This window comes from Neovison vison, chromosome 3 (genome assembly GCF_020171115.1).
Source record: "Neovison vison isolate M4711 chromosome 3, ASM_NN_V1, whole genome shotgun sequence".
NCBI classification, from domain to species: Eukaryota; Metazoa; Chordata; class Mammalia; order Carnivora; family Mustelidae; genus Neogale; species Neogale vison.
The window spans coordinates 210,778,882-210,792,220 of NC_058093.1; the positions used below are offsets into that span (position 1 = coordinate 210,778,882).

Sequence of the window (13,339 nt, forward strand, 5' to 3'; positions counted from 1 at the left end):
TGCTGAGTGATTTATGAGGGAGTGGGAATATATAATACAATCCTGCATATAGACTTCAGGAGAGTATGATAGCTTTCTATAGTGAATAAAATTTTTATTTTGTAGTCTCTTAAGTAATTTAATTGATTTGAATGTTTTTAAAATATCTCTTTTATTAAACCAGTCCTTTGAAAATCTAAAATAGAGCTTTAGTCACAATCTTTTTTGTAATAAAAAATAATTTATCTCTTAAGGATTGCAGAAACCGAATATATTTACATATTCAACTTTTATTTTAAACAGGGCTTAAGTAAAATCTTGCTTAAGAGAATTAAAAATCATGTTTAAAAATAAAAGAAACTTTTTTATATTAACATATATTATTTGTTTCAGGAGTGCAAGTCTGTGAATCGTCAGTCTTACGCAATTCACAGCACTCACCATAACACATACCCTTCCCTATGTCCATCCCCTGGCCACCCCATCCCTCCCACAACTCTGCTCCAGCAACTCTCAGTTTGTTTCCTGAGGTTAAGAGTCTGTTATGGTTTGTCTCCCTCTCTGGTTTCATCTTGTTTCATTTTTCCCTCCCTTCCCCTGTGATCCTCTGTCTTGTTTCTCAAATTCCTCATATCAGTGAGATCATATGATAATTGTCTTTCTCTGATTGACTTATTTCGCTCAGTATAATACCCTCTAGTTCTATTCACGTCATTGCAAATGGTAAGATTTCTTTTTTTTTTTTTTTTGGATGGCTGCATATTTTATTGTATGTAAATATATATATACACCACATATTCTTTATCCATTCATCTGTTGATGGACATCTAGGCTCTTTCTATAGTTTGGCTCTTGTGGACTTTGCTGCCATAAACATTGGGGTGCACGTGCCCCTTCAGATCACTACCTTTGTATCTTTGGGGTAAATACCCAGTAGTGTGATTTCTGGGTCATAGGGTAGCTCTATTTTCTACTTTTTGAGGAACTTCCATACTGTTCTCCAGACTAGCTGCACCAGCTTGCATTCCCAACAAGAGTGTAGGAGGGTTCCCTTCATTCCACATCCTTGCCAACACCTGTCGAATAAAAAAATGAGTCTTAGGTTGTCAGGAAGTTGGATTAGCATTTTGTTTCAGAATTAGAGCTGGGTTATTTGACCTATACAGTTTTTTCCATTTTGATTGGGAATGAATTATTGATATGAATGGGAAATTAAGAACAAGTAACAAATTCTTCCTTTGGAAAATTTCTTAGGGATCTTTTGGTTTTTAACCTTTAGCTATTAGATAGCTAAATGCCAGAAGAAAGGCAAGGATATTTGGCAGAAGTGGTGACTACTGAGAAACATTTTAAGCACTGACTCAGGTTTATAGGTAAAATGAAATAACCAGTACTGGAGAAATTAATGCATTTATTGTTTGGGGGTAGAGCATGAGGCTAAGTGTCTTCCACCTAGTTGGAATTAATTTAGAGGTTCTGAGTGCTGTTTTGAAGAGTTGCATAAATTCTGTTGCTTTGGCCTTATTGCAGAAAACTAGGGATTGACAAGTCATAACTCTTTTAATTTGGCTTCTTTAAAAAAAACGTAAGAGCCTCCCGTGTGCCGCTTACCCTGCGGAGTCCAAGGGGATGTCAGGGTGATGGTGATGTGGTTCTTTCCCAGAAGGAGTTTATAGTCAAGTAGGAGAAATGACTTTTCACTTATTGTGGATGAGGCAGGTGGGAAGGGCTGTTGTATTGTACTAATTATGTATGCATATAACATATAAGTATGTGTTTTATATATCCCTATACTTATTTACTAAGTTAAATTTGTTTTCTGTTGCTGCATAACAAATTGCCATAAACATAGTAGCTTAAATCAGTACCCATAAATTACTTCACAGTTTCTATGGGTCAGAAGCCTGGGCCTTGCTTAACTGGTCCTTTACTCAGGATCTCAGAAGTCGGCAAAGTGTGGTCCCAGCTATGTTCTCATCTGGAGGCATGAGTGGGAAGAATCCACTTCTAAGATCATTTAGGTTGTTGGTAGCTTTCGTTTCCTTGTAGCTATAGGACTGACGTTCCTGTTTCCTTGTTGGATGTCAGCTTGGTGACTCTCAGCACCTGGAGGACCCTGCAGTTTCTTGTCACATGGCCTCCTCACAGTCCTTGTGACCATATAGCAGCTCACTTCTCCGGAGATAAAAAGGGAGTCTGTCACTCTCTAGTCTGCTGAGATGGAGTCTTGTACAGACAGCACTGCCTGATTAAGGGAATGACCTCTCATTACTTCTGCCATATTCTGTTGGTTAGAGGCAAGTCACAGGCTCTGCCTGCCCTCCAGAGTAATTTTGGCCACCTCAGTATATTTCTGGTTATTCCACCACCTTCTTTTCTCAATAAGTCTGAACATTTGACTCCTAGGAAAACTGATGAGAACAATCCCAGTTGAGGAATAAAAACTACTATTTCGAAAACCAGAAGTGGATTACTTTCCCCCGTCTCAGTAGATCATGAACAGGAGAAAGTAATGTCTGTGGGTGCGTAGTATTGGTACTGAGGAGTTACATAAAAACAGCAAGGTGTTTGTCTTATGTGTTCGGGGTGGACCTCCACAGGAATCTCACAGGATCCTCTGGCTAGACACGGTCATTTTTTATCTGGATGTCTTAGCTTTGGCTGATCACTCAGGAGTGACATATGGTAGGAACACACTTTAAGGGACAAGTCTCCTGGAGAGTACGCTACAGCACACAAGCTAGACAGATGGTGGCTTATTCAACCTTGGACAGGAGTGTAATCCTACACATTGGCAGCCTGGGTGCTGAGAGATGCTTGTGGTATCTGAGGCAGAGTTGACCAAGTTTACCCAAAACTGCTTCGTAAGGCACAGGGCAGTCACCTGACATGATCTGGAATGGTGTGAGGCGCCTAGAGCGTACTCCCTGAGGTGAGATGAGGATGATCGTGACAGATTGTGTGAACTGGAAGTGGACCTTGACAAAGTCTGGACCGCCAAACTGGAGAATGTTCTACCAACGGGGTAAAGGGCAGGTGTCAAGACAGCCTTACAGACAGTACCATGGATGTTCCCCTAAGGATCTTCCCTAAGCAGGGGTCCGTATTGCTCCCACAAAATTAAACATATTTCATGGGAGGAAAAATGTGCCCCTGGGCCTGCCTCTCTTTACAGTTAAGGATTGTGTGGATCCTTATGCTCACAAGATAATTCAGACTGTTAAGATTTAAAAAAAAAAAACAACCCATGTCCAATAAAGGTATCGTTCATTATTTGTTCCTGGGCCCTCATTGAAGAAAAGGTTTGTATGTTGAGAGGAGTAAGTTGTGTCTCTTTTGTTTGGAAGATAAAAACAGGGTGCCCCTTGTGGCTGCTCAAAAACTCATAAGGAGATTTTGTCCCTGGCTCAGTCAGGTCCCTGACCTCAATTGTTTTTATTTATTTTATTTTTTGTTTTGTTTTTTTTTTTTTGCTATAATTTTCTCTTCCTTTATTATTTGATGTTTATCTTTGCGTTCTTAATTTAATCACTTTGGTATTGTGGCTTTTATTGTGATAGTTCTCAACTATTTTTGTGGAACTTGGGGAAAGGGAGGGTGCATGAAAAGAAACCAAGAAGTGGTTCACTGAAATTCTTTATTTTTCCTTTTAGCAGTTCAAGCTCTGTATTTGTAACATCACACCATTGTCTCCATATTGGACCATTCTCAAGAACTCACATCAGTTTTCATACAGCTTAAAAGGTGAGTAGAACTTGAGACTCTTTGATAATGACTGTGAAGCAGAGGTTGTCACAGCACTAACTGTTATGAGATGCTGTACCTTTCAAGAAAGGCATGCAATTTCTAGGCACAAAAACTATCTTACTAATTTAACTTTTTCCCGTAGGAGGAATGCATGATATCGGCTTAAATTTGGACTTTTCTTTTTTGTTTGTAATTCCCCTTGAGCTGAGAATGTATATAAAACACATATTTCTAGATTTACTGGAAAAAAGAATAATCTTACTATTCAGCTTGTTTGTTGCTGAGCCTGAGCATTTAATGCCCAGATACTTACAAACATTTAAGATCAGTGGGAAATGGGATTCTTTATTTGTCATTCTAAATTCTGTGTTTTGTTTGCTTTCCTACTTCAGAAAATGGGGATCATGATGGGATTGCCATGAAAAATAAAGGAGCCATCATACTTAAAACAGCCTCTGGCATATAGCATACATTAAATAAATACTAGTTCCTTTCTCTCTCTTAGCTGTTGTAACATCCTGTGGACAGGTTTTTCTTTCTCTGTACTGGTAGCACGTGTGGTTTGTTATTGTGAAGAGGGGGTTGACTTCCTAATTTACTGCATTTGGTTTTACATTTGTGTGCCTGTGTGTTGATGTTTTGGAGAGTGGGTGTAAGTGACTGGGCACTGGGTTATCTGGAAGGAGAAGCTTAGGTGACACCTAAGTCTTTTGGTCATCTCTGGACATCCTCAGACCCAGAGACCCACTCAGAGTCAGCCCTTGGGGGGATAGTCATCGAAGGTGCTGGGAGGGTACCAGAAGAAGCCTACCCTCCCTCAGCTTGCCCACTGCCAGGTTTTTATTTTAGGCATACCCCTTCACCTCTCAGTGCCTCTATTTGGTCAGCTCTTAATTGATTTTAGTGATTCTTGTTCTGCCTAATCGCCAGTCTATGGGGAACATTAAATGAAGAAATACATGAGAGTTGTCAGAAAAGTAAGAAATTCTATAAAATTGCTTTTTATAAAATGTAAGGTGCAACTTTTTCCTAAATTTTAATGTGCCAGGTATGACTCATTGTTTATTCCAAGTTTTTTACTAGACTATAAACTTTATAAGGGCAAGAATCTTCCCTCCTTCCCTCCTGCAGTTCACCCCCACCCCCAGCCCCCAGGGCCTAAAGCAGTGCCTGGTGTAAGGGAGGAGTTCAGTAAAACTTTTGTCAAATGAAATGAATTGATGCAGATTCCTACTCTGGATGCTCTCTCAGAGCATATCCAGACTTTTTTTATTTATGGTTGCAGTTGGAAGTAGATGGGGCAATTGTAGTGATTTAATGTGCTTCCTCCCTGAGGCGCACAGACCCTTGAATTTAAATGGACTTTTCACAGTTTGGAGCCTTCCTAAAATTGTAGTTGCTATGAAGCCTGCGGTATATAACAAGCCACACACACTCTGAGTCCACGTTGGGTGCAGTTCCTCTCTGTTGGTGAGAGAATGTAGTCCGTATGTGTTTCTTTCCTGAGTCAGACACTTAACCAACTGAGCCACCCAGGCACCCATTACTTGGTGAGTGTTGATGAATTGTGCTGTTTTTCTTCCGTAATTTGGCATGCCCACCACCAGCTTCAGGTGGGGGGCAACAACCCATCTCTCCCAGTGCTGAAGAGAGTGTGGGCACAGTTTGGGTACTCTTTCATCATCTCAGATAGAGTCTTCTTTAACCTTACCCACCAAAAACTAAAGCCATCCTCAAATAGAATTTTACTGGATAACTGAAATACCGTGGGACCATGCAGCTCGATTTACAGAATTGTGACAAAAGTAGAAATATACTTCAAGTTCCGCAAGAACCCGATTTCCCACCGTATATGGGGTTACCTCATTCTGTCAGTTATTTTCAGCAACTTTCAAAATTGGTAATGGAAATCTTTTTCTTGACTATGTTACTGTATATGGATTTTATATGAAATACAAGGCTAAGTTGCTCCTTATGAACGTTAGAATGGCTAGAAGAACAGATCCCTTTCTGCAAACCTGCATGTTGCTTTGTGCCTCTCAGGCCATTTTCAGGCACCATACTTGGATTCTGAGGTGTTGCAAGAACTTTCACACCTCTAAAATAGGTTTACAGCTGACTGTCCTGGAATTTATATTTGCGCTGTTACTTGTAAAATTCTGTCTCTCGAAGCTCACAGCTGGACTGTGAGACATTCCTAAGGGCTGATAAGATGGACAGGTGGCCTTACAACTCTGCTCCAACTGCTGTGCTGGGAAAGCCCAAGGAGGTCTGGATTTTTGCACGAATTGCAGCATGTGCCTGTCTTACTGTACAGTGGATTTTTTTGGACTTGGTTCTAAAACAGGGTTGGGTTACCATGTTTAGGTTGTTATTAAATGTATTTTAAAATTTACATTTGTGACCTCCTTGATAAATTTAAAGACACATACTTCTTGGCTGCCTCACATTTGTAAGGTGTAGTTGGAAAAACGGGTTTGCCTCAAATTCTGTCCTTGCCACTTTCCTTCGCTGTTCTACTCTGACAAGTCCTGAGCCTCTCTGGATCTCAAATTTTCTCGTCTTTAAATGGGGTAATATTTATCTTGTGGACTTATTGTGAGGTTGCCTAATTCAGCATTCATGCACAGTAGGAGTTGCATAAAATGTCAGTATTTGCCATCCAAATGCTAGTTCTTATCCAGGGACCGTGTGCTGGCAGGATCAGAGGAAAAGAGGGAGCAGAGGCATGGATCTCTCTGTCCTCTTTCAGGGTGAAGGAGGTGTGCTGAGGAATTTCAGGAGGCATTTTCTTGCTGGAGCCAGGTATGGTGGAATATGGTGCTAGTGACTTGACTGAACATAATTCTTCTAGGATGTAGGGCAAGAAATAATTAATTCAAGTTTTCCACACCATTTCCTGTCGTTGTTGTGAGAAGAACCTCAGACTTAGATCTGGTTGGCTCTCGACACAAATAAGAAAGGTTCAGATGGGGGAAAATCCCACCTCTCTTTTGCTTTCCTTTAAGGTCCTTAAAGGATCAGAAGTAGATGGTGAGGAACAGGAAGCAGTGTGAAATTCTTCTGTGTAAGACCTGTGTTCCCAGTGGGGAGATGCTCCAGCATTAAAAAATAACCTTAAGGGGGCGCCTGGGTGGCTCAGTGGGTTAAACCTCTGCCTTTGGCTCAGGTTATGATCTCAGTGTCCTGGGATCGAGCCCCGCATGGGGCTCTCTGCTCAGTGGGGAGCCTGCTTCTCTCTCTCTCTGCCTGCCTCTCTGCCTACTTGTGATCTCTCTGTCAAATAAATAAAATAAAATCTTAAAAAAAAAACACAAACCTTAGGAGCACCTGGGTGGCTCAGTTGGTTAAGCCTCTGCTTTGGCTCAGGTCATGATCTCAGGGCCCTGGAACTGAGCCCTGCTTCTGGCTCCCTGCTCAGCAAGGAGCTTTCTTCTCTTTCTCCCTCTGCTGCACCTCCCGCTTGTGCTCTCTCTCTCTTTCTGGCAAATAAATGAATAAAATATTAAAAACAAAGAAACAAACAAGCTTTAGATGCTACCCATACATACCTAACCTGAACTTCCTGGCTTTGCATGAAATTTAAACTTTTAAGGAAACTCAAAGAGGATCAGTAGTGCTAGGAGAAGGGACACCTTTGAGTGTAGGTCCCCGCCTTCTATACTGGTAAATAAAGCAAGGCTTATTTTCTCCAGATATTTCCTTGGCATGTATAATAAACCAGATTAAACTGTGAAAATGTGATCAAACAAAAACATTTGGAGCTATGGTGTAAATGACCATATTGTGCTAGAGGTTTCCTAATTTGTAGCAGGATTAAACTCCGCTTTACAGGTAGGTTAGGGTCAATCAGAGGTAACACTAAAACTTCCTATATGTATGAGAAGCCAGTTAGTGGTGGGTTGGTGCCTCTCTAGCCTTCTAGTTTGCCATTAGAGACGTGACACCAAAGTTCCCATTGGGAGGAGTCCCGGGACAGATGCCAGGTTGACTAGTTCTGGGTTGCCTGTTGGCTTCGGAAAGAATTTTTGGGTTCTCGAATCCTCATTCAGACCCTCCTGCTTCCCCCTTTAACTCTCTCTCCTCTTCTTCCTCCCTCCCTTCTGCCTACCTGTATACACAGTGTCAGGGGACTCAGATCTGAAGTCCATCTCACCGCTTTCCCTTCATTCTTTAAGGGCAAGAGCAGCAAAAGAAAAATCGAAACGCCACAAGGGCATCAGGGATGTTTCGTACCCTGTTTGAACTAGGAAAGATCAGCAGTGTGAAGAGAAAGTGGAGCAAGCAGGAGCGCCACTTTTAGAGATAGGGAAGAGAACCTTGTTAGTGCCGTTATTTCTGTCTGTGGTCTGGGAACTTGGGAATTTTCTTTGCCTATTTGTTGGATTGTGTCCTTCTATTATTAGACTGTATCATTTTCTTAAAGTAGACTCATTCAGAGCTGTATCAGAAAAATACCTTTTCATTTTGCTTTAAAATCAAACATGCTTGCAGTTTCGTCAGCCCATGCCTAGCACAGTAGTGTCAAACTGCTAAAAAGCTAGCAAATTTTCCACCTAAAAATTTTGTGGGGGAGGTAAGGGTAGGGGGCGTGGGGAAGAGTATAAAAATAAACCTTTCAGAGATTCTGGGTTGCTTGGTGGCATGTGTATTTTTCCATGGTGAGGGAGGTTAGAAATAGCATTGCTTTTTATGGGAGTCTCAGCAGCAGCTCAGAAATTTGGCTTTGCAGGCTCAGTCTCTCTGTGTGGGTGAGGCAGCTTCTGCAGCCTGTGGGATGGGGGGCAGTGCCTGGCAGCAGGCTCTGGCACTGTCACTGTCTGTCTTCCTGCCTCCCCAACCCCCGCTTGGTGTCACCCGGATGAATAGCACTCAAGTGTAAAATGTGCTTACCAAGGTCAGGTTCTTGTGATGACTTGCCGGTGGGAACTGATGCCAGTTGTAACAGACTGAGTCTCAGCGGTCCCCACAAAGTCACATTGGTACATGTGTGAGGGCGATCACGGGGAGCAGGTATCATAATCTGTGAGGGAGTCATCCTTTAGGGCTGCTGTGTGTCAGACTGGCTGAATGTCTTGAGCTTATGTGAGATGGCTTCCCCTTAGAGTTTTGATATCAGTGGGATGGATGGGCCATGCCATCAAAAGAAGTCCTTATGGGTTCTTGAAATTTGTTCGTTACATAATTTTCACAAATAGAGGTAGGTTGCCAAGTGCTTCTCAAATTCAATGTAGAAAGGAGATGGAAGGAAGCAGCCACTGGGACAGAGGTTTCTAACCTCCAGGGGACCCAGGACATATGTGAATTCCTTGAAATTGTGCCTGTTCCTGCAGAGAAAGCCAGAGGGCTTTGATGGGATTCTCAGTAAGATTTTGACCTCCAAAAAGGTTAAGAACATTTGCAGCAGAGCATAAGATGTGAAGTTCATTTAACTCGGAAAAATCATTTTGGAAATGTAATGAATGTGGGCAGAGGAAGATGTCGACTGGAATAAAGAGGACAGGCAGAGGGAGGAGAGGGGTCCAGTTATAAATTGTTTAACCTAACAACACAAAAGGGGACTGCTGGAAGTTTCCATTGGGGTTTTGCTTTGTGGCTTTTTTCTTGAACTTCATGTAATATTTGTTTTTGTGTCAGAGATGATTTCTGCTGAAGGCCTTTTGGCAATGCTTGGTTAACTCTGCAAGCTCAGTGCTCGGGAGAGGTGCCTGCTGCTCACAGGATGTCTGGGGTCTGTATGGATTCAGCCTGACATTTAATGGTTTCTCCTTCTTTTCTTGGGATCTACTTGGCTATGGTACTCCACATTTTCTACACCTGGAGATTATGACAGGGAAGTCAGGGGATTCACCTGTTCGGATAAGGTGGAGGAAACATTCAGCAACGAGGGCGCTTCGTGTCAGTTTCCACAACACGCTGTGGGCTTTGGGGCTGCTCAGCGGTGCTCCGCTTCAGTACCTTCAGTCTAACTGGACCAGTCACATTCGGGAGACAAGATTGCTGAATGAGTGTACAGATAATTTACAAATACAGAGCATTACAGCTCCCAATGATCATGTAGGACAGAGTGCCAGGCCAGGTCAGCAGTGGTACACTGCCTGGGCTACACCTTCCACTTGGGAACAGAAGTTGTTCTGTTGAGTTCACAGGTAGAACTACAGGAGCCAGGAAACCATAATATTGATGGGCTTGTCAGTTACAGCAGCCACTTGTCTGTCTTCCACAGCAGCGCTTTGGAGATGGGGCATTTGGGGCAGGGAAGTACTCATCCTAAACCCTCTCTGGCTTGAGTCTACATTAACTTTTTTAAAAGTTCCTAAGTTGCTGCCTGTTATGTAGGTTCTGTTCTGTTCTAATATTTTCCCTGTGCTGTTATATTCCAAGAATATAATGCCTTGGCTTTCTTTACTTTTAGACTTGGGTTGAGCTGCATTTACCCAGTACAGTGATGGGCAGGGAGTTCTACTTCCTATGGTGTTTAGTCTGGCAACTGCCACATGTGAGATATAAAAATAAGAAAATGTCCTGGGATTATTGGATCATTTGAGAAAGAGTTGTTTCATGCGGCCAGGTGGGTTTGTGAAATGTTTTTTAGTGTTTTGTAAGATATAATGGTGCTTTTGAATCATTATTAAAAGAAATTTTTACCATTTAGGATTGTGATAGGTTACTTAAGTTTTTTTTTTTTTAGATTATATTTGACAAAGAGAGAGGCAGCAAGGGAGGGAACACAAGCAGGAGGAGAGGAAGAGGGAGAAGCAGGCTTCTGGCTGAGCAAGGAGCCCGATGTGGGGCTCGATGCCAGGACCCTGGGACCATGACCTCAGCTGAAGGCAGACGCTTAACCAACTGAGCCACCCAGGCGCCCCTAGTTACCTATTTTTTGACCTTTAATTGGTTCCCAAACTTCTGCTCCTCCTTTTTTTTTTTTTTTCATTTTTAAGTAGGCTCCACACCCAGTGTGAAGCCCAAAATGGGGCTTAAAGTCTTGACCCTGAGATCAAGACCTGAGCTGAGATCAAGAGTTGGACGCTTAACTGAGCCACCGAGGTGGTGGTGGTTCTTCTTCTTCTTCTTTTTAAAATTGTGGTAAAATGTATATAAGTTGGGGAATTTGGAAACCTTTGCATAGCTGGTGGGAATGAAAAATGGCATAGCTGCTATGGAAAACAGTATGTTTTAACCATTTTAAGTGTACAGTTCAGTGGCATTAAATATATTTTCATTGTTCTGCAACCATCACCACCAACCATCATCTTGAAAAACTTAGAACTCTATACCCATTAAACACTAACTCCCCATTCCTCCTGCTTTCTGCCCCTAGCCCCTGGCAACCACTGTTCTCTTGTCTCTATGACCTTGACTAGGTTCCTCATATAAGTGGCATCATACAGTCTTTGTGTTTTTGTGACTGGCTTATTTCACTTAGCGTGGTGTTCTCAGGGTTCACCCATGTAGCACGTGTCAGAATTTCTTCCTCTTTTAAGGCTGGTAATATTACATTATGTGTGTATACTACATTTTGTTTATCCTTTTGTCCATTGTTGGACCCTTGGCTTGCTTCTACCTTTTGGCTGTTGTGAATAATGCTGCTACGAACATCAGGGCAAACTTGGGCTTTCAAAAGTATGCATTTGTTTATCAGTCACTGAGACAAAGCAGTTGTTGGAACAGGAGCAGTGGGAAAATAATCAGCTGTTTATGATAAAATCTATCTTTAAGACACATTTGTAGAGCTGCGCATTCTGAGGAGGACTTGGGTACAAAGATGAATGGGAAGCAGGTTCTGCTTTACAGAGGGACACATGATCTGACTGAGGAGATCCACAATACGTCCTTAGTCATAGTACATGGTGACATGTCCTCAGCATGTTGTGCTGAGGGGACCCAGAGCAGAGATATCTTGTATACCCATCTAGGAAGGTTTGTTGGTACACTCACAGAGGTGGTGATGTTTAAAGTGGGTCTTAAACCATGAACTCTAGTTTTCTAGGTGGGCAAATGTAAGGGGAGAGCATTCTGAGCACTGGGAAAGTCTCACACAAATGCATGAATGTGGGAAAATTCATAGTGTGTTAGGAGAGTGGAAATGTGGTTGGGATATAGGGTGCTTGAGAAGGAAGGCAAGAGATAGAGATAGGTTGGAAAAGGAAGTTGGGACCAGACCATAAAGTATTTGGATGTGGTGCATAGATTATCCTGTAGCATGGGGAACCCCATTTTGGGCTTTTCAGGGAAGATGATGACATTAGATATGTGTTTAGGGAAGTCGAGTCTGGTGGCCATGGGTAGGAGTGAATGGAGGGGAGAGACAGAAGCTAAGATCAGCCAGAAAGAATAGCATGGGGGCTTTTCCAGGGAAGAAATGAAAAGGCTTGCCCTGGGCAGCAGTGACAGAGAAGAGGGCCTAGAGTGGCGAGGCCTTGGGCATGTCCATGGAGCAAATGTGGATTCCAGAATAACTTTTGGGCTCCAGCCTTGGGTAAATGAGAAGATGGTGGTATGGGCAGAAACAGGCAGCCTAGGAGGTGGAGCTCACCCAGGGTGAGATTTCTTTCTTTCTTTTTTTTTTTTTTTTAAATATTTTATTTATTTGACAGAGAGTTAGAGAGAGAGCACAAGTAAGCAGAGCGTCAGGGAGAGGGGGAGAGAGAGAAGCAGGCTCTCTGCTGAGCAGGGAGCCTGATGGGGGGCTCGATCCCAGGACCCCGGAATCATGACCCGAGCTGAAGGCAGCTGCTCAACCAACTGAGCCACCTGGGCGCCCCCAGGGTGAGATTTCTTGACAGGCATGTCTGTAGAACATCTGTGGGCTGTTTGCTAGATGTCAGTTAGACTGTAGCCTGAGGTGCCTGTGGCAAGATCATCACAAGGGTGTAGAACCAGTAGGAGAGCAGGACTTCTAAAAAGGGCACGGAGGCTGCAAATAGATAACTTTCTTTGTCTTATAATAATGATGATCATCTGATCTGTTGCCAAGTTTTTGTCTGTCTCTTGAGTTGTTTGAAAACAATTGTTAAGCTTTAATATTTAGTACTGTGTATCCTTTTACCTCATCAGTGAGCCTTAGAGATTTTCCCCTTGGTATATCCATTACCCAAAGCATTTTCTGTCTATACTTGGATGCCTTAAGGCCTGTTGCAGTCACACTTACTCTCATATGTATCATCTAAAAAAAAATTACTTCAGATAGTATATATTATAGTCAACCTTCAATGTAAGTGATTTTGCCCATGAACTCCTGGTTTCAAAATCCCCTAACATGGTATCTTGTCTTCTTCCTGTAACTGTCTAGAAGATCTTTTAGGGATGTTACCCCGGGGAAGACTGGGTGGCTCAGTTGGTTAAGCATCTGTCTTTGGCTCAATTCATGATCTCAGGGTCCTGGAATGGAGTCCCACATCAGGCTCCTTGCTCAGCAGGGAGTCTGCTTCTCCCTCTGCCTGCTGCTCCCCCTGCTTGTGCCTTTCTCTCTCTCTCTGACAAATAAATAAATAAAATCTTTAAAAAAAGAGAATTTTACCATATTTGTTAATCATACCTTAATAAAGCTGGAAAAAAAAAGAATTTCACTCCATCTCTAAATTCAGTTGAAAAAATTTCCTTGTTGATA

General features: G+C 42.4%; 1 protein-coding gene across 4 annotated transcripts in view; it reads left to right on the forward strand.

Annotated features, from left to right (window-relative positions):
- Nucleotides 1–13,339, forward strand: part of LDLRAD4 (low density lipoprotein receptor class A domain containing 4) — a 418,735-nt gene that overhangs the window by 54,942 nt on the left and 350,454 nt on the right. For 3 of the 4 annotated variants that reach the window (XM_044243670.1, XM_044243673.1, XM_044243674.1), the window contains exon 2: nt 3,633–3,723. The gene's annotated coding sequence lies outside the window, so the exon portion shown is untranslated. The remainder of the gene's footprint in view (nt 1–3,632; nt 3,724–13,339) is intronic. The other variant, XM_044243672.1, reaches the window with a different exon arrangement.